The 18,970-nt window shown below is 53.0% G+C and overlaps 16 non-coding genes across 16 annotated transcripts; 5 read left to right on the top strand and 11 right to left on the bottom strand.

Annotated features, from left to right (window-relative positions):
- The first annotated feature begins 598 nt into the window (after positions 1-598).
- trnad-guc (transfer RNA aspartic acid (anticodon GUC)) lies at positions 599-670 on the top strand. Its single transcript has one exon. It is a non-coding gene; the product is annotated as a tRNA-Asp (tRNA).
- Positions 671-1,291: 621 nt separating this feature from the next.
- trnav-cac (transfer RNA valine (anticodon CAC)) lies at positions 1,292-1,364 on the bottom strand. The gene has a single exon. It is a non-coding gene; the product is annotated as a tRNA-Val (tRNA).
- A 694-nt stretch (positions 1,365-2,058) lies between these two features.
- Positions 2,059-2,130, top strand: trnah-gug (transfer RNA histidin (anticodon GUG)). The gene has a single exon. It is a non-coding gene; the product is annotated as a tRNA-His (tRNA).
- A 574-nt stretch (positions 2,131-2,704) lies between these two features.
- Positions 2,705-2,777, bottom strand: trnav-aac (transfer RNA valine (anticodon AAC)). Its single transcript has one exon. It is a non-coding gene; the product is annotated as a tRNA-Val (tRNA).
- Positions 2,778-2,886: 109 nt separating this feature from the next.
- trnaf-gaa (transfer RNA phenylalanine (anticodon GAA)) lies at positions 2,887-2,959 on the bottom strand. Its single transcript has one exon. It is a non-coding gene; the product is annotated as a tRNA-Phe (tRNA).
- Positions 2,960-4,676: 1,717 nt separating this feature from the next.
- trnav-cac (transfer RNA valine (anticodon CAC)) lies at positions 4,677-4,749 on the bottom strand. The gene has a single exon. It is a non-coding gene; the product is annotated as a tRNA-Val (tRNA).
- Positions 4,750-5,443: 694 nt separating this feature from the next.
- On the top strand, positions 5,444-5,515 carry trnah-gug (transfer RNA histidin (anticodon GUG)). Its single transcript has one exon. It is a non-coding gene; the product is annotated as a tRNA-His (tRNA).
- A 574-nt stretch (positions 5,516-6,089) lies between these two features.
- Positions 6,090-6,162, bottom strand: trnav-aac (transfer RNA valine (anticodon AAC)). The gene has a single exon. It is a non-coding gene; the product is annotated as a tRNA-Val (tRNA).
- A 109-nt stretch (positions 6,163-6,271) lies between these two features.
- Positions 6,272-6,344, bottom strand: trnaf-gaa (transfer RNA phenylalanine (anticodon GAA)). Its single transcript has one exon. It is a non-coding gene; the product is annotated as a tRNA-Phe (tRNA).
- A 1,024-nt stretch (positions 6,345-7,368) lies between these two features.
- On the top strand, positions 7,369-7,440 carry trnad-guc (transfer RNA aspartic acid (anticodon GUC)). The gene has a single exon. It is a non-coding gene; the product is annotated as a tRNA-Asp (tRNA).
- A 621-nt stretch (positions 7,441-8,061) lies between these two features.
- Positions 8,062-8,134, bottom strand: trnav-cac (transfer RNA valine (anticodon CAC)). The gene has a single exon. It is a non-coding gene; the product is annotated as a tRNA-Val (tRNA).
- A 1,341-nt stretch (positions 8,135-9,475) lies between these two features.
- Positions 9,476-9,548, bottom strand: trnav-aac (transfer RNA valine (anticodon AAC)). The gene has a single exon. It is a non-coding gene; the product is annotated as a tRNA-Val (tRNA).
- A 109-nt stretch (positions 9,549-9,657) lies between these two features.
- trnaf-gaa (transfer RNA phenylalanine (anticodon GAA)) lies at positions 9,658-9,730 on the bottom strand. The gene has a single exon. It is a non-coding gene; the product is annotated as a tRNA-Phe (tRNA).
- A 1,024-nt stretch (positions 9,731-10,754) lies between these two features.
- On the top strand, positions 10,755-10,826 carry trnad-guc (transfer RNA aspartic acid (anticodon GUC)). The gene has a single exon. It is a non-coding gene; the product is annotated as a tRNA-Asp (tRNA).
- A 621-nt stretch (positions 10,827-11,447) lies between these two features.
- Positions 11,448-11,520, bottom strand: trnav-cac (transfer RNA valine (anticodon CAC)). The gene has a single exon. It is a non-coding gene; the product is annotated as a tRNA-Val (tRNA).
- Positions 11,521-13,041: 1,521 nt separating this feature from the next.
- trnaf-gaa (transfer RNA phenylalanine (anticodon GAA)) lies at positions 13,042-13,115 on the bottom strand. Its single transcript has one exon. It is a non-coding gene; the product is annotated as a tRNA-Phe (tRNA).
- Between the last annotated feature and the right edge of the window lie 5,855 nt (positions 13,116-18,970).

Genomic DNA, 18,970 nt, shown 5'->3' with positions numbered 1-18,970 from the left:
CGAGTGGGAGGGCTCGCTCTTCCTCCCAGGAGCTCTTGGACACGACGCCCAGACAGGGCGCGGGGAGCCGCCGCCTGCAAACACGGCTCCAGGCAGGACTCCACTCCGCAGGAGCCGCAGAGCAGAGGAGATGAGGGCAGCTTAGCTCCTGTGCAGAGACCTGAGCTGTTGTTGCTGTGGATGCTGTCTTTTCTGCACTCGGGGTAGGAGTGAATGTTGAGTTGCACTTAGAAATGAAGCAGAGCACTTCAACGGCACGGGTGTGTGTGTGTGTGCGCCCTGGTGATTCTGGGAGACAGATCGAACCTGGGCTAAAAGAGAGGGGGCTTAGCCCTCTTCCATTTGCTAGTTCAAAGTTGTACAACCCCTTTGTATCTGCTAGGCGGCGCAGTCGTCGTGCACAAAGAACACTTTGAAAAGCGTCAAAGGCAAGTCATTCCGAGTTGGTCGTTTGTGTTTTCCGTTCAGACGCGAAATGCTGACATGATCTCTCGGCTCCTCGGTTGTCATTTCTGCTCCGTAAAGGGATCACAGCACGCGTCGGCTTCCAGCATGCTGGGTCGGGACACGATGCCGGGGGTTGGAGAGAGCGATGTCTTCCTCGTTAGTATAGTGGCAAGTATCCCCGCCTGTCACGCGGGAGACCGGGGTTCAATTCCCCGACGGGGAGTAGCTTTTCTTTCACCTCCTTAGAGAAATGACTGCCTTTCACTTCTCTGTTTTCTTTCACAGCGTCGTGCACCTTTTCATTGCTCTCGCTTTCAGAGCCTCCGCACGGCAGTCGACTCGACATCAGGAAGCACATTGAAGTGAAAGCAGGAAGCGCTGCGACATGCACTGTGCAGATCCCGCCACACTAAGAGGTGAGTGGGTCTGTTCGATGCACAAAGAACGCTTTGAGAAGCGTCAAAGGCAAGTCATTCCGAGTTGGTCGTTTGTGTTTTCCGTTCAGACGCGAAATGCTGAAATGATCTCTCGGCTCCTCGGTTGTCATTTCTGCTCCGTAAAGGAATCACAGCACGCGTCGGCTTCCAGCACGGTGGGTCGGGACACGATGCCGGGGGTCGGAGAGAGCGATGTCTTCCTCGTTAGTATAGGACCTGTCACCTGTCCCCACCTGTCACGCGGGAGACTGGGGTGCATCAGGACGCGCCTTGAAGTGAAAGCAGGATGCGCTGTGACATGCACTGTGCAGATCCCGCCACACTAAGAGGTGGGTCCAGTGGGTCTGTTCGATCACAGCGCTAGGCGAATCCCCAATCCCCTTTTGTGCCTGGCGACAAAAGATATCTGTTTCCGCCCGGTTTCGAACCGGGGACCTTTCGCGTGTGAGGCGAACGTGATAACCACTACACTACGGAAACGGTAGTAAGACGTGCCCAGCGGCCCAGCGCTGAGCTTCGCCAATGCGATTTAGCTGCTTCCAGTGCGTTTATTGGAGTGCGCTGATGGACCGTGCTCTCTCTCCAGAGACCAGCACGCCTGTCATGGACGGAGCAGGAAAGGCGGCGCCACATTCTACAGCCCTCTCCACGCAATCGACGAAATCGGGCTACTGAAGTGGAGAAAATCGCCTCTCCAGAAAGTGCAAATATCATCTTGGAGACTATAAATCCTATTGCCGAAGGTCAGCCCTGTCTACCAGAGTAACCCTCCCACAGCGATGATCAGCTCGTCTCACACGCGAGAAGTTTCGGTTGGAAACAAGCGCCCCCTCTTCTCGCACGTTTTGCACGTTCGAGTAGTTTTAATGCGGCTCTTTCGTACACGGTGCTGATCTTTTGGAAAGCAGGAGGCAAAACCGAGTCGAACCGCCTGGGTGAAAACCAGGAACCCTAACCGCTAGACTATATGGCAGCGAACAACCATGCTGTTCACGGCATCAAGCAAGCAAACTACATAAATATGAGAAAACACGCAAGAGAGTTGTCACTCAGAGTGTCGAAGGGTCGATGTATACTGGGGCTCAGTTGAAATGCAACGTCAGGACTTTTCCGAATTATGTCACACGAAGAGAGCACAGCCCTTTCCGCCCTGCCGCGTGTGTCTCGGTAACTCGCTGTGATCGTATAGTGGTCAGTACTTTGCGTTGTGGCCGCAACAACCCCGGTTCGAATCCGGGTCACGGCAGAATAGGGGCGTCTGCTTTTACTACTCGCGCGAATGAAGGCAAAAAAAAGCCAATCGACGTGAACGAACGGCGCTTTACAGAGGAGTACTGCCTGACTGGATCGTTGATGAACGACAGAGGCCACTCCGACCTCTTCTCGGTTTTCTTCAATGACTTACTAAGGATCTTCTTCACATTCGCCCATGCAGGGGAAGCCAGTTACACCAAAGCAAACGCAGGAAAGTGCATTTCAAGCAGAGACCAGGAGGGACTTGTTTACACCGAGAGTGGGCGGAGAATGGAACAATGCGCCCAGCCCTGTTGCTGGAGCCGATTCTTGATGAGCTCTTGGGCTCACTAAGAGGCCCCCGCTGGATGCTAATCTTTCTGTTGTTCTTGCAGGTCCTGCGCTGCTTTTGAGCCGACAGAGCTCGACCTGGTCTGCCGGCACAGCCCAATTGCAAATGATCGGCTCCGCGTACAGAAGGAACGTGCGTTTGGTACAAGAGTGCACGAAGGCACCGGAAATACATTGGGAACAAATGACCGGTCGCTCAAGACCTCTGTGAAGTACAGGAGCGTGCAAAACGAGGCTGTTTCCGCCCGGTCTCGAACCGGGGACCTTTCGCGTGTTAGGCGAACGTGATAGCCGCTACACTACGGAAACCTGTAGGGACTGCTGCTGGTGTCTCGCTTGCGTTTCGGGCTGAGAAAGGGACGCGTCACTTTAGGAAGGGGGCGCTGGAGAGAGGAACAAAGGGCGCGATGAAACAAAATGCCGAAACCCGGGATCGAACCAGGGACCTTTAGATCTTCAGTCTAACGCTCTCCCAACTGAGCTATTTCGGCAGTGCGCAAAGCCCACAGCCACCTGCTCCAGCCTTCCTGTGTTGTGGCATGAGCGCACCAAGAGTAGCGGGAGAGTGTTGCAGGAACGTCACTCAGAAGGAAAGCCACCCAGCTGCGCCCTCTGAGCTCTGTCCAGCGCATCTTCCTCGCATGGACTCCTGCCTGCGACGGGCAGGAAACAATTAGCAAGAACAGAACGACACCCCATGGGTGTCTCATGACCGCACCTTAGGTTGTGACACGTGCAGGTGTGAGGGGTTGCCGGGCTACTTTGGAGCAGAGCTTGGGCGGAGGGGGGGCGGGAAAGCAGACAAAGAGGTGACACCTCAAGGTCTGCACGATCACAGCTCTCCGCCGCCCCAGGCTTCCGCTCGATAAGCTACTGGACACACCCGCCCCTCCTCACACAGACCGTGGAAAAGCCCCCGAGTGGGAGGGCTCGCTCTTCCTCCCAGGAGCTCTTGGACACGACGCCCAGACAGGGCGCGGGGAGCCGCCGCCTGCAAACACGGCTCCAGGCAGGACTCCACTCCGCAGGAGCCGCAGAGCAGAGGAGATGAGGGCAGCTTAGCTCCTGTGCAGAGACCTGAGCTGTTGTTGCTGTGGATGCTGTCTTTTCTGCACTCGGGGTAGGAGTGAATGTTGAGTTGCACTTAGAAATGAAGCAGAGCACTTCAACGGCACGGGTGTGTGTGTGTGTGCGCCCTGGTGATTCTGGGAGACAGATCGAACCTGGGCTAAAAGAGAGGGGGCTTAGCCCTCTTCCATTTGCTAGTTCAAAGTTGTACAACCCCTTTGTATCTGCTAGGCGGCGCAGTCGTCGTGCACAAAGAACACTTTGAAAAGCGTCAAAGGCAAGTCATTCCGAGTTGGTCGTTTGTGTTTTCCGTTCAGACGCGAAATGCTGACATGATCTCTCGGCTCCTCGGTTGTCATTTCTGCTCCGTAAAGGGATCACAGCACGCTTCGGCTTCCAGCATGCTGGGTCGGGACACGATGCCGGGGGTTGGAGAGAGCGATGTCTTCCTCGTTAGTATAGTGGCAAGTATCCCCGCCTGTCACGCGGGAGACCGGGGTTCGATTCCCCGACAGGGAGTAGCTTTTCTTTCACCTCCTTAGAGAAATGACTGCCTTTCACTTCTCTGTTTTCTTTCACAGCGTCGTGCACCTTTTCATTGCTCTCGCTTTCAGAGCCTCCGCACGGCAGTCGACTCGACATCAGGAAGCACATTGAAGTGAAAGCAGGAAGCGCTGCGACATGCACTGTGCAGATCCCGCCACACTAAGAGGTGAGTGGGTCTGTTCGATGCACAAAGAACGCTTTGAGAAGCGTCAAAGGCAAGTCATTCCGAGTTGGTCGTTTGTGTTTTCCGTTCAGACGCGAAATGCTGAAATGATCTCTCGGCTCCTCGGTTGTCATTTCTGCTCCGTAAAGGAATCACAGCACGCGTCGGCTTCCAGCACGGTGGGTCGGGACACGATGCCGGGGGTCGGAGAGAGCGATGTCTTCCTCGTTAGTATAGGACCTGTCACCTGTCCCCACCTGTCACGCGGGAGACTGGGGTGCATCAGGACGCGCCTTGAAGTGAAAGCAGGATGCGCTGTGACATGCACTGTGCAGATCCCGCCACACTAAGAGGTGGGTCCAGTGGGTCTGTTCGATCACAGCGCTAGGCGAATCCCCAATCCCCTTTTGTGCCTGGCGACAAAAGATGTCTGTTTCCGCCCGGTTTCAAACCGGGGACCTTTCGCGTGTGAGGCGAACGTGATAACCACTACACTACGGAAACGGTGGTAAGACGTGCCCAGCGGCCCAGCGCTGAGCTTCGCCAATGCGATTCAGCTGCTTCCAGTGCCTTTATTGGAGTGCGCTGATGGACCGTGCTCTCTCTCCAGAGACCAGCACGCCTGTCATGGACGGAGCAGGAAAGGCGGCGCCACATTCTACAGCCCTCTCCACGCAATCGACGAAATCGGGCTACTGAAGTGGAGAAAATCGCCTCTCCAGAAAGTGCAAATATCATCTTGGAGACTATAAATCCTATTGCCGAAGGTCAGCCCTGTCTACCAGAGTAACCCTCCCACAGCGATGATCAGCTCGTCTCACACGCGAGAAGTTTCGGTTGGAAACAAGCGCCCCCTCTTCTCGCACGTTTTGCACGTTCGAGTAGTTTTAATGCGGCTCTTTCGTACACGGTGCTGATCTTTTGGAAAGCAGGAGGCAAAACCGAGTCGAACCGCCTGGGTGAAAACCAGGAACCCTAACCGCTAGACTATATGGCAGCGAACAACCATGCTGTTCACGGCATCAAGCAAGCAAACTACATAAATATGAGAAAACACGCAAGAGAGTTGTCACTCAGAGTGTCGAAGGGTCGATGTATACTGGGGCTCAGTTGAAATGCAACGTCAGGACTTTTCCGAATTATGTCACACGAAGAGAGCACAGCCCTTTCCGCCCTGCCGCGTGTGTCTCGGTAACTCGCTGTGATCGTATAGTGGTCAGTACTTTGCGTTGTGGCCGCAACAACCCCGGTTCGAATCCGGGTCACGGCAGAATAGGGGCGTCTGCTTTTACTACTCGCACGAATGAAGGCAAAAAAAAGCCAATCGACGTGAACGAACGGCGCTTTACAGAGGAGTACTGCCTGACTGGATCGTTGATGAACGACAGAGGCCACTCCGACCTCTTCTCGGTTTTCTTCAATGACTTACTAAGGATCTTCTTCACATTCGCCCATGCAGGGGAAGCCAGTTACACCAAAGCAAACGCAGGAAAGTGCATTTCAAGCAGAGACCAGGAGGGACTTGTTTACACCGAGAGTGGGCGGAGAATGGAAAAATGCGCCCAGCCCTGTTGCTGGAGCCGATTCTTGATGAGCTCTTGGGCTCACTAAGAGGCCCCCGCTGGATGCTAATCTTTCTGTTGTTCTTGCAGGTCCTGCGCTGCTTTTGAGCCGACAGAGCTCGACCTGGTCTGTCGGCACAGCCCAATTGCAAATGATCGGCTCCGCGTACAGAAGGAACGTGCGTTTGGTACAAGAGTGCACGAAGGCACCGGAAATACATTGGGAACAAATGACCGATCGCTCAAGACCTCTGTGAAGTACAGGAGCGTGCAAAACGAGGCTGTTTCCGCCCGGTCTCGAACCGGGGACCTTTCGCGTGTTAGGCGAACGTGATAGCCGCTACACTACGGAAACCTGTAGGGACTGCTGCTGGTGTCTCGCTTGCGTTTCGGGCTGAGAAAGGGACGCGTCACTTTAGGCAGGTGGCGCTGGAGAGAGGAACAAAGGGCGCGATGAAACAAAATGCCGAAACCCGGGATCGAACCAGGGACCTTTAGATCTTCAGTCTAACGCTCTCCCAACTGAGCTATTTCGGCAGTGCGCAAAGCCCACAGCCACCTGCTCCAGCCTTCCTGTGTTGTGGCATGAGCGCACCAAGAGTAGCGGGAGAGTGTTGCAGGAACGTCACTCAGAAGGAAAGCCACCCAGCTGCGCCCTCTGAGCTCTGTCCAGCGCATCTTCCTCGCATGGACTCCTGCCTGCGACGGGCAGGAAACAATTAGCAAGAACAGAACGACACGCCATGGGTGTCTCATGACCGCACCTTAGGTTGTGACACGTGCAGGTGTGAGGGGTTGCCGGGCTACTTTGGAGCAGAGCTTGGGCGGAGGGGGGGCGGGAAAGCAGACAAAGAGGTGACACCTCAAGGTCTGCACGATCACAGCTCTCCGCCGCCCCAGGCTTCCGCTCGATAAGCTACTGGACACACCCGCCCCTCCTCACACAGACCGTGGAAAAGCCCCCGAGTGGGAGGGCTCGCTCTTCCTCCCAGGAGCTCTTGGACACGACGCCCAGACAGGGCGCGGGGAGCCGCCGCCTGCAAACACGGCTCCAGGCAGGACTCCACTCCGCAGGAGCCGCAGAGCAGAGGAGATGAGGGCAGCTTAGCTCCTGTGCAGAGACCTGAGCTGTTGTTGCTGTGGATGCTGTCTTTTCTGCACTCGGGGTAGGAGTGAATGTTGAGTTGCACTTAGAAATGAAGCAGAGCACTTCAACGGCACGGGTGTGTGTGTGTGTGCGCCCTGGTGATTCTGGGAGACAGATCGAACCTGGGCTAAAAGAGAGGGGGCTTAGCCCTCTTCCATTTGCTAGTTCAAAGTTGTACAACCCCTTTGTATCTGCTAGGCGGCGCAGTCGTCGTGCACAAAGAACACTTTGAAAAGCGTCAAAGGCAAGTCATTCCGAGTTGGTCGTTTGTGTTTTCCGTTCAGACGCGAAATGCTGACATGATCTCTCGGCTCCTCGGTTGTCATTTCTGCTCCGTAAAGGGATCACAGCACGCGTCGGCTTCCAGCATGCTGGGTCGGGACACGATGCCGGGGGTTGGAGAGAGCGATGTCTTCCTCGTTAGTATAGTGGCAAGTATCCCCGCCTGTCACGCGGGAGACCGGGGTTCGATTCCCCGACGGGGAGTAGCTTTTCTTTCACCTCCTTAGAGAAATGACTGCCTTTCACTTCTCTGTTTTCTTTCACAGCGTCGTGCACCTTTTCATTGCTCTCGCTTTCAGAGCCTCCGCACGGCAGTCGACTCGACATCAGGAAGCACATTGAAGTGAAAGCAGGAAGCGCTGCGACATGCACTGTGCAGATCCCGCCACACTAAGAGGTGAGTGGGTCTGTTCGATGCACAAAGAACGCTTTGAGAAGCGTCAAAGGCAAGTCATTCCGAGTTGGTCGTTTGTGTTTTCCGTTCAGACGCGAAATGCTGAAATGATCTCTCGGCTCCTCGGTTGTCATTTCTGCTCCGTAAAGGAATCACAGCACGCGTCGGCTTCCAGCACGGTGGGTCGGGACACGATGCCGGGGGTCGGAGAGAGCGATGTCTTCCTCGTTAGTATAGGACCTGTCACCTGTCCCCACCTGTCACGCGGGAGACTGGGGTGCATCAGGACGCGCCTTGAAGTGAAAGCAGGATGCGCTGTGACATGCACTGTGCAGATCCCGCCACACTAAGAGGTGGGTCCAGTGGGTCTGTTCGATCACAGCGCTAGGCGAATCCCCAATCCCCTTTTGTGCCTGGCGACAAAAGATGTCTGTTTCCGCCCGGTTTCGAACCGGGGACCTTTCGCGTGTGAGGCGAACGTGATAACCACTACACTACGGAAACGGTGGTAAGACGTGCCCAGCGGCCCAGTGCTGAGCTTCGCCAATGCGATTTAGCTGCTTCCAGTGCCTTTATTGGAGTGCGCTGATGGACCGTGCTCTCTCTCCAGAGACCAGCACGCCTGTCATGGACGGAGCAGGAAAGGCGGCGCCACATTCTACAGCCCTCTCCACGCAATCGACGAAATCGGGCTACTGAAGTGGAGAAAATCGCCTCTCCAGAAAGTGCAAATATCATCTTGGAGACTATAAATCCTATTGCCGAAGGTCAGCCCTGTCTACCAGAGTAACCCTCCCACAGCGATGATCAGCTCGTCTCACACGCGAGAAGTTTCGGTTGGAAACAAGCGCCCCCCTCTTCTCGCACGTTTTGCACGTTCGAGTAGTTTTAATGCGGCTCTTTCGTACACGGTGCTGATCTTTTGGAAAGCAGGAGGCAAAACCGAGTCGAACCGCCTGGGTGAAAACCAGGAACCCTAACCGCTAGACTATATGGCAGCGAACAACCATGCTGTTCACGGCATCAAGCAAGCAAACTACATAAATATGAGAAAACACGCAAGAGAGTTGTCACTCAGAGTGTCGAAGGGTCGATGTATACTGGGGCTCAGTTGAAATGCAACGTCAGGACTTTTCCGAATTATGTCACACGAAGAGAGCACAGCCCTTTCCGCCCTGCCGCGTGTGTCTCGGTAACTCGCTGTGATCGTATAGTAGTCAGTACTTTGCGTTGTGGCCGCAACAACCCCGGTTCGAATCCGGGTCACGGCAGAATAGGGGCGTCTGCTTTTACTACTCGCACGAATGAAGGCAAAAAAAAGCCAATCGACGTGAACGAACGGCGCTTTACAGAGGAGTACTGCCTGACTGGATCGTTGATGAACGACAGAGGCCACTCCGACCTCTTCTCGGTTTTCTTCAATGACTTACTAAGGATCTTCTTCACATTCGCCCATGCAGGGGAAGCCAGTTACACCAAAGCAAACGCAGGAAAGTGCATTTCAAGCAGAGACCAGGAGGGACTTGTTTACACCGAGAGTGGGCGGAGAATGGAACAATGCGCCCAGCCCTGTTGCTGGAGCCGATTCTTGATGAGCTCTTGGGCTCACTAAGAGGCCCCCGCTGGATGCTAATCTTTCTGTTGTTCTTGCAGGTCCTGCGCTGCTTTTGAGCCGACAGAGCTCGACCTGGTCTGTCGGCACAGCCCAATTACAAATGATCGGCTCCGCGTACAGAAGGAACGTGCGTTTGGTACAAGAGTGCACGAAGGCACCGGAAATACATTGGGAACAAATGACCGGTCGCTCAAGACCTCTGTGAAGTACAGGAGCGTGCAAAACGAGGCTGTTTCCGCCCGGTCTCGAACCGGGGACCTTTCGCGTGTTAGGCGAACGTGATAGCCGCTACACTACGGAAACCTGAAGGGATTGCTGCTGGTGTCTCGCTTGCGTTTCGGGCTGAGAAAGGGACGCGTCACTTTAGGCAGGTGGCGCTGGAGAGAGGAACAAAGGGCGCGATGAAACAAAATGCCGAAACCCGGGATCGAACCAGGGACCTTTAGATCTTCAGTCTAACGCTCTCCCAACTGAGCTATTTCGGCAGTGCGCAAAGCCCACAGCCACCTGCTCCAGCCTTCCTGTGTTGTGGCATGAGCGCACCAAGAGTAGCGGGAGAGTGTTGCAGGAACGTCACTCAGAAGGAAAGCCACCCAGCTGCGCCCTCTGAGCTCTGTCCAGCGCATCTTCCTCGCATGGACTCCTGCCTGCGACGGGCAGGAAACAATTAGCAAGAACAGAACGACACCCCATGGGTGTCTCATGACCGCACCTTAGGTTGTGACACGTGCAGGTGTGAGGGGTTGCCGGGCTACTTTGGAGCAGAGCTTGGGCGGAGGGGGGGCGGGAAAGCAGACAAAGAGGTGACACCTCAAGGTCTGCACGATCACAGCTCTCCGCCGCCCCAGGCTTCCGCTCGATAAGCTACTGGACACACCCGCCCCTCCTCACACAGACCGTGGAAAAGCCCCCGAGTGGGAGGGCTCGCTCTTCCTCCCAGGAGCTCTTGGACACGACGCCCAGACAGGGCGCGGGGAGCCGCCGCCTGCAAACACGGCTCCAGGCAGGACTCCACTCCGCAGGAGCCGCAGAGCAGAGGAGATGAGGGCAGCTTAGCTCCTGTGCAGAGACCTGAGCTGTTGTTGCTGTGGATGCTGTCTTTTCTGCACTCGGGGTAGGAGTGAATGTTGAGTTGCACTTAGAAATGAAGCAGAGCACTTCAACGGCACGGGTGTGTGTGTGTGTGCGCCCTGGTGATTCTGGGAGACAGATCGAACCTGGGCTAAAAGAGAGGGGGCTTAGCCCTCTTCCATTTGCTAGTTCAAAGTTGTACAACCCCTTTGTATCTGCTAGGCGGCGCAGTCGTCGTGCACAAAGAACACTTTGAAAAGCGTCAAAGGCAAGTCATTCCGAGTTGGTCGTTTGTGTTTTCCGTTCAGACGCGAAATGCTGACATGATCTCTCGGCTCCTCGGTTGTCATTTCTGCTCCGTAAAGGGATCACAGCACGCGTCGGCTTCCAGCATGCTGGGTCGGGACACGATGCCGGGGGTTGGAGAAAGCGATGTCTTCCTCGTTAGTATAGTGGCAAGTATCCCCGCCTGTCACGCGGGAGACCGGGGTTCGATTCCCCGACGGGGAGTAGCTTTTCTTTCACCTCCTTAGAGAAATGACTGCCTTTCACTTCTCTGTTTTCTTTCACAGCGTCGTGCACCTTTTCATTGCTCTCGCTTTCAGAGCCTCCGCACGGCAGTCGACTCGACATCAGGAAGCACATTGAAGTGAAAGCAGGAAGCGCTGCGACATGCACTGTGCAGATCCCGCCACACTAAGAGGTGAGTGGGTCTGTTCGATGCACAAAGAACGCTTTGAGAAGCGTCAAAGGCAAGTCATTCCGAGTTGGTCGTTTGTGTTTTCCGTTCAGACGCGAAATGCTGAAATGATCTCTCGGCTCCTCGGTTGTCATTTCTGCTCCGTAAAGGAATCACAGCACGCGTCGGCTTCCAGCACGGTGGGTCGGGACACGATGCCGGGGGTCGGAGAGAGCGATGTCTTCCTCGTTAGTATAGGACCTGTCACCTGTCCCCACCTGTCACGCGGGAGACTGGGGTGCATCAGGACGCGCCTTGAAGTGAAAGCAGGATGCGCTGTGACATGCACTGTGCAGATCCCGCCACACTAAGAGGTGGGTCCAGTGGGTCTGTTCGATCACAGCGCTAGGCGAATCCCCAATCCCCTTTTGTGCCTGGCGACAAAAGATGTCTGTTTCCGCCCGGTTTCGAACCGGGGACCTTTCGCGTGTGAGGCGAACGTGATAACCACTACACTACGGAAACGGTGGTAAGACGTGCCCAGCGGCCCAGCGCTGAGCTTCGCCAATGCGATTTAGCTGCTTCCAGTGCCTTTATTGGAGTGCGCTGATGGACCGTGCTCTCTCTCCAGAGACCAGCACGCCTGTCATGGACGGAGCAGGAAAGGCGGCGCCACATTCTACAGCCCTCTCCACGCAATCGACGAAATCGGGCTACTGAAGTGGAGAAAATCGCCTCTCCAGAAAGTGCAAATATCATCTTGGAGACTATAAATCCTATTGCCGAAGGTCAGCCCTGTCTACCAGAGTAACCCTCCCACAGCGATGATCAGCTCGTCTCACACGCGAGAAGTTTCGGTTGGAAACAAGCGCCCCCTCTTCTCGCACGTTTTGCACGTTCGAGTAGTTTTAATGCGGCTCTTTCGTACACGGTGCTGATCTTTTGGAAAGCAGGAGGCAAAACCGAGTCGAACCGCCTGGGTGAAAACCAGGAACCCTAACCGCTAGACTATATGGCAGCGAACAACCATGCTGTTCACGGCATCAAGCAAGCAAACTACATAAATATGAGAAAACACGCAAGAGAGTTGTCACTCAGAGTGTCGAAGGGTCGATGTATACTGGGGCTCAGTTGAAATGCAACGTCAGGACTTTTCCGAATTATGTCACACGAAGAGAGCACAGCCCTTTCCGCCCTGCCGCGTGTGTCTCGGTAACTCGCTGTGATCGTATAGTAGTCAGTACTTTGCGTTGTGGCCGCAACAACCCCGGTTCGAATCCGGGTCACGGCAGAATAGGGGTGTCTGCTTTTACTACTCGCACGAATGAAGGCAAAAAAAAGCCAATCGACGTGAACGAACGGCGCTTTACAGAGGAGTACTGCCTGACTGGATCGTTGATGAACGACAGAGGCCACTCCGACCTCTTCTCGGTTTTCTTCAATGACTTACTAAGGATCTTCTTCACATTCGCCCATGCAGGGGAAGCCAGTTACACCAAAGCAAACGCAGGAAAGTGCATTTCAAGCAGAGACCAGGAGGGACTTGTTTACACCGAGAGTGGGCGGAGAATGGAACAATGCGCCCAGCCCTGTTGCTTTAGCCGATTCTTGATGAGCTCTTGGGCTCACTAAGAAGCCCCCGCTGGATGCTAATCTTTCTGTTGTTCTTGCAGGTCCTGCGCTGCTTTTGAGCCGACAGAGCTCGACCTGGTCTGTCTGCACAGCTCAATTGCAAATGATCGGCTCCGCGTACAGAAGGAACGTGCGTTTGGTACAAGAGTGCACGAAGGCACCGGAAATACATTGGGAACAAATGACCGGTCGCTCAATATCTCTGTGATGTACGGGAGCGTGCAAAACGAGGCGGTTTCCGCCCGGTCTCGAACCGGGGACCTTTCGCGTGTTAGGTGAACGTGATAGCCTCTACACTACGGAAACCTGTAGGGACTGCTGCTGGTGTCTCGCTTGCGTTTCGGGCTGAGAAAGGGACGCGTCACTGTAGGCAGGGGGCGCTGGAGAGAGGAACAAAGGGCGCGATGAAACAAAATGCCGAAACCTGGGATCAAACCAGGGACCTTCAGAGCTTCAGTCTAACGCTCTCCCAGCTGAGCTATTTCGCAGTGCGCAAAACCCACAGCCACCTGCTCCAGCCTTCCTGTGTTGCGGCATGAGCGCACCAAGAGGAGAGGGAGAGTGTTGCAGGAACGTCACTCAGAAGGAAAGGAACATGTGACCGGTCGCTCAAGACCTCTGTGAAGTACAGGAGCGTACAGAAAGAGGCTGTTCCCGTCCGGTTTCGAACCGGGGATTTTTCGCGTGTGAGGCAAACGTGATAACCGCTGCACTACGGAAACGGTGAGAAAAGGGACCCACTGGCAGTGAGTATTGAACCTTATTGCATTACTGCTCCCAACCAGTTGATATCAATTTAATTCCTAAGGGTTATGTTCTTGTTTTGAGTATCTCATGTAGACGTTGTAAACAAGTTCAATTACGAAACGGTCTAAATGAATGATATACTTATGTCCTCTTGATATGTGTAACTCTTTGTAACTGAATGAATTTATATCTTTTGTATTCTGTTAAGCCTTACGATAAGATCTGTTAGGTTTGCATGCATATTCTATATATTAACAAATGTATCCTCGTGTATTAGTACCTGTGTGTGCATTGTTTGAGTTATGTCGCATGGTTGGATTCTAAGACCATTAAAATAATCAATTTTGTGATTTACTGCCACAAAAATAATTGTCCCAGTAAATGCCCAAACCCCTACAGAACTGGTGCCTCGTGAGAGAACACTACAACAGTGTGTGATATCCTGTCCCAGCCTGAGGAGCAGACAGCGAGCCTGTCTCTTAATAATGCTAATAATACAGTGTGTGATTCCCTGCCCCAGCCAGAGGAACAGACAGTGAGCCTGTCTCTCAATAATAATACAGTGTGTGATCTCCTGTCCCAGCCTGAGGAACAGACAGTGAGCCTGTCTCTCAATAATAATAATACAGTGTGTGATTCCCTGCCCCAGCCTGGGGAACACTGAGGCTTTCTCTCAATACTAATAATACAGTGTGTGATATCCTACCCTAGCCTGAGGAACAGACAGTGAGCCTGTCTCTCAATAATAATAATAGAGTGTGTGATTTACTGTCCCAGCCTGAGGAACAGACTGTGAGCCTGTCTCTCAATAATAATAATAGAGTGTGTGATCTCCTGTCCCAGCCTGAGGAACAGACTGTGAGCCTCTCTCAATAATAATAATCCAGTGTGTGATCTCCTGTTCAAGCCCAAGTGAAGACACAGTGAGCCTATCTGTCAATAATATTAATACAGTGTGTGATCTCCTGTCCCAGCCTGAGAAACAGACAGTGAGCCTGTCTCTCAATAATAATAATACAGCGTGTGATCTCCTGTCCCAGCCTGAGGAACAGACAGTGAGCCTGCCTCTCAATAACAAGCCAATGTGTGATCTCCTGTCCCAGCCTGAGGAACAGAGAGTGAGCCTGTCTCTCAATAATAATACAGTGTGTGATCCTCTGTCCCAGCCTGAGAAACAGACAGTGAGCCTGTCTCTCAATAATAATACAGTGTGTGATCCTCTGTCCCAGCCTGAGGAACAGACAGTGAGCCTGTCTCTCAATAATAATAATACAGTGTGAATTCCTGTCTCAGCTTGTGGAACATACAGTGAGCCTGTCTCTCTATAATAATAATATAATGTATGACCTCCTGTCCCAGCCTGGGGAATATACAGTGAGCCTGTCTCACTATAATAATAATACAGTGTCTGATCTCCTGTCCCAGCCTGAGGAACAATGAGCCTGTCAATCAATAATAATACAGTATGTGATGTCCTGTCTTCGCCTGAGGAACAGAGAGTAAGCCTGTCTCTCAATAATAACAATTCAGTGTGGGATCTCCTGTCCCAGTCTGATGAACAGACAATGAGCCTCTCTCTCAATAAAAATAATACAGTTTGTGATCTCCTGTCCCAGCCTGAGGAACAAACAGTGAGCCTTTCTCAAAATAATAATAATACAGTGTGGGATCTCCTGTCCCAGCCTGGGGAACAGTGTGCCAGACTCTCAATAATATTAATAATAATAATACAATGTGATCTACTGTCCCAGATTGAGGAACAGACAGTGAGCCTGTCTCAATAATTATACAGTGTGTGACCATCTGTCCCAGACCGAGGAAAAGACAGTGAGTCTGTCTCTAAATAATAATAATACAGTGTGGGATCTCTTGTCCCAGCCTGGGGAACAGTGAGCCAGACTCTCAATAATAATAATACAGTGTGATCTACTGTCCCAGCCTGAGGAACAGACAGTGAGTTTGTCTCTCAATAATAATACAGTGTTATCTCCTGTCCCAGCCTGGGGAACAGACAGTGAGCCTGTCTCTCAATAATAATAATACAGTGTGTGATCTCCTGTCCCAGACTGAGGAACAGACAGTGAGACTGTCTCTCAATAATTATAATAATACTGTGTGAGCTCCTGACCCAGCCTGGGGAACATACAGTGAGCCTGTCTCTCTAAAATAATAATTCAGTGTGGGATCTCCTGTCCAACTCTGAGGAACAGACAGTGAGCCTGTCTCTAAATAATAATAATACAGTGTGTGATCTCCTGTCCCAGCCTGAGGAACAGTGAGCCTGTCAATCAATAATAATACAGTATGTGATGTCCTGTCTGAGCTTGAGGAACAGAGAGTAAGCCTGTCTCTCAATAATAATAATACAGTGTGGGATCCTCTGTCCCAGCCTGGGGAACAGTGAGCCAGACTCTCAATAATCTTAATAATAATAATACAGTGTGATCTACTGTCCCAGCCTGAGGTACAGTGAGCCTGTCTCTCAATAATAATATAGTGTGTGACCATCTTCTGTGGTCTGTTTCAAATCCGCCCGCGATGAGACACCGAGGAGAAATGAAGAGCCCCAGTCGCGCTAGAAAATCACCCGGGAAAGAGACTTTCAATGTAGGAAAAAAAAGTCGTTAGTAACAGACATAATATGTTTGTTTTGTTTTTTTAATCGCTGCGATGTGTGACTAAGCTCATACGACTAAGAGTTGCCCCCTTTGTCTAGATCTGGTAACCTGCTCATCGCTGGTGGGCCAGATCGTGTCCCCCGTCACTACACTGGGGCATTAAGACCCACACAGAGCGCAGGGTGAGTGCCCCCTGCTGGCCCCACTGAGAGGTTGTATCCCACCTCCTCCGCTCTCTGCGAAAAGCAGTATCGTCAGGCCCTGACATCCCACCCCCGCCACTGTCTACGTAAAGTAGTATCGTCAGGGCCTGACATCCCACTCCCGCCACTCTCTGTGTAAAGTAGTGTCATATGGCCCTGACACCAATCCCTCCACTCTCTGCATAAAGCAGTGTCTTATGGCCCTGAAACCCTCCCCTCCACTCTCTACATAAAGCAGTGTTGTCAAGCCCTGACATCCCTCCCCCACCACTCTCTGCGTAAAGCACTGCCGTATAACCCTGACACCCACCCCTCCACACTCTGCGTTAAGCTGTGTTGTCAGGCCCTGATATCCCACCCCCGCCACTCTCTGTGTAAAGCAGTGTCATATGGCCCTGACATCCCACCCCCACCACTCTCTGTGTAAAGCACTGCTGTATGGCCCTGACATCACACCGCCACCACTCTCTGCGGAAAGCACTGTCATATAGCCCTGACACCCACCCCTCCATTTTTTGCATAAAGCAGTGTCGTCAAGCCCTGCCACTCTCTGCGTAAAGAAGTGTCGTATGGCCCTGAAATCCCACCCCCACCACTAACTGTGTAAAGTAGTATCGTCAGGCCCTGACATCCCACCCCTGCCACTCCCTGCGTAAAGAAGTGTCATATGGCCCTGACATCACACCCCCACCACTCTCTGTCGAAAGCACTGTCGTATAGCCCTGACATCCCACCCCTCCACTCTCTGCATAAAGCAGTGTCGTCAAGCTCTGACATCCCACCCCCACCACTCTCTGTGTAAAGCAGTGTCATATGGCCCTGACATCCTAGCCCCGCCACTCTCTGTGTAAAGCAGTGTCATATGGCATTGACATCCCACCCCCACCACTCTCTGTGTAAAGCACTGTTGTATGGCCCTGACATCACACCCCCACCACTCTCTGCGGAAAGCACTGTCGTATAGCCTTGACACCCACCTCTCCACTCTCTGTGTAAAGCAGTGTCATCTAGCCCTGACATCCCACCCCCTCCACTCTCTGAATAAAGAAGTGTCGTATGGCCCTGACATCCCACCCCTCCACTCTCTGCGTAATACGGTATCGTCAGGCCTTGACATCCAACCCCCGCCACTCTCTGCGTAAAGCAGACACGTTACAGACATTTACAACAAAGACATATTATAAAATATTGACATATACTGTAGGCGGCTGGAGCATTATTGGGAGACAGACTCACTGTTCCTCAGGCTGTGACAGGAGATCACATACTGGGCTGCCAGATCAACTGAGTTCACTCCTCCCTCTCCCAGTAGGATTGGGACCCGTTGTGATTCTGGCAGGTGTGGGAACTCTGGGATTAGATTTCTGAATTTCGGGAAGAATGTTTCTCTAATCCCAGAGTATCTGTCACAGTGCAGTAGGAAGTGCACCTCTGTCTCTATTTCTCCCCGCTGGCAGTGGGAGCACAGCCTGTCCTCTCTGGGCAGCCAGGTCTGCCTGTGTCGCCCAGTTTCTATGGCCAGGTTGTGGTCACTGAGCCTGTACTTCGTCAGGGTCTGTTTCTGTTTGTTATTTTTTATTTTGGTCAAATATTCAGCTAGTGTGTATTGTCTGTTTAAGGTTCTGTAGCATTCCAGTTTATGTTGTGTTTGTGTGTGTGTGTCCCAGTGTGTGAGATATTGCTGTTTGATCTGTGCTGTGATGTGGTTGAGTCTGGGTTGTGGTGCTCTAGCAGTGCTGTCCTGAGGCTGGTTAGTGTCGGTGTCACTCACTGCGAGTGTGATCTCAGCAGAGTCTCTGTACTCTTGGGACACTTGACTCACCTGTCTCTCTCTTTCTCTCCCTGTGCTGTCCCTCTCCTGCCCCCTCTCTCCCTCCTCGGACTCCAGCTGGAGGAGGTCCAATCACCACCTCCTGTGAGACAGAAGAAAAATAAGGTGGGTAATGCTCTGATCCTCTCTTTACATCTGTCCAGTGTCCAGTCAGTATCCAGTCAGTGTGTCTGTATGAACCCCTCTCTCTCTCTCAGTGCAGTGTTCATGTACTGGAGTGTCCAGTCAGTGTGTCTGTATGAACCCCTCTCTCTCTCTCAGTGCAGTGTTCATGTCCTGGAGTGTCCAGTCCGACTCTTAACGTGACTCTCCTGTCTCTGCTTCAGAAGCACTGGTGCGTCTTTTTAAAGTCCCTGAGCTGCGTGTCGGTGGAGACAGATGATCAGGACGAGCTGATGGAGGCGGCGGAGACCGTGGGTCAGGAGAGGAAGAGCGAGGGAGAGGAGGAGCAGGATGCCGGGAAGGACAAGTAGAGGAAGAGGAGGTGCAGGTGAGCAGACAGGGGGGCGCCGCCCGGTCATGTCTGTGATTCAAGGAGGAGTCTCCTCTTGCTGTTTGATGTCATGGTGACGTCTGTGTCTGTGTCCCTCACACCTGCAATAACAATATTCTTTCCAGGTTCCTTTCCTGGTTCTGTGCCAGCTAAGATCTGGACTGGACTGGACTGGACTGGACTGGAGTGGAGCTGAGGGACACCAGACTGGACTGCACTGAAGCTGAGGGGCCCCAGACTGAACTGGACAGGAGCTGAGGGACACCAGACTGGACTGGACTGGAGCCTAGGGACACCAGACTGGACTGGACCGGAGCTGAGAGACACCAGACTGGACTGCACCGGAGCTGAGAGACACCAGACTGGACTGGACTGGAGCTGAGGGACCCCAGACTGTGCTGGACCTAAGCTGAGGGACCCCAGTCTGGACCGAAGCTGAGGGACACCAGAC

This window comes from Lepisosteus oculatus, chromosome 14, assembly GCF_040954835.1.
Source record: "Lepisosteus oculatus isolate fLepOcu1 chromosome 14, fLepOcu1.hap2, whole genome shotgun sequence".
NCBI lineage: Eukaryota > Metazoa > Chordata > Actinopteri > Semionotiformes > Lepisosteidae > Lepisosteus > Lepisosteus oculatus.
Note: the sequence above shows the minus strand (reverse complement) of the source record. Positions and strands in the feature narration are given on the sequence as shown.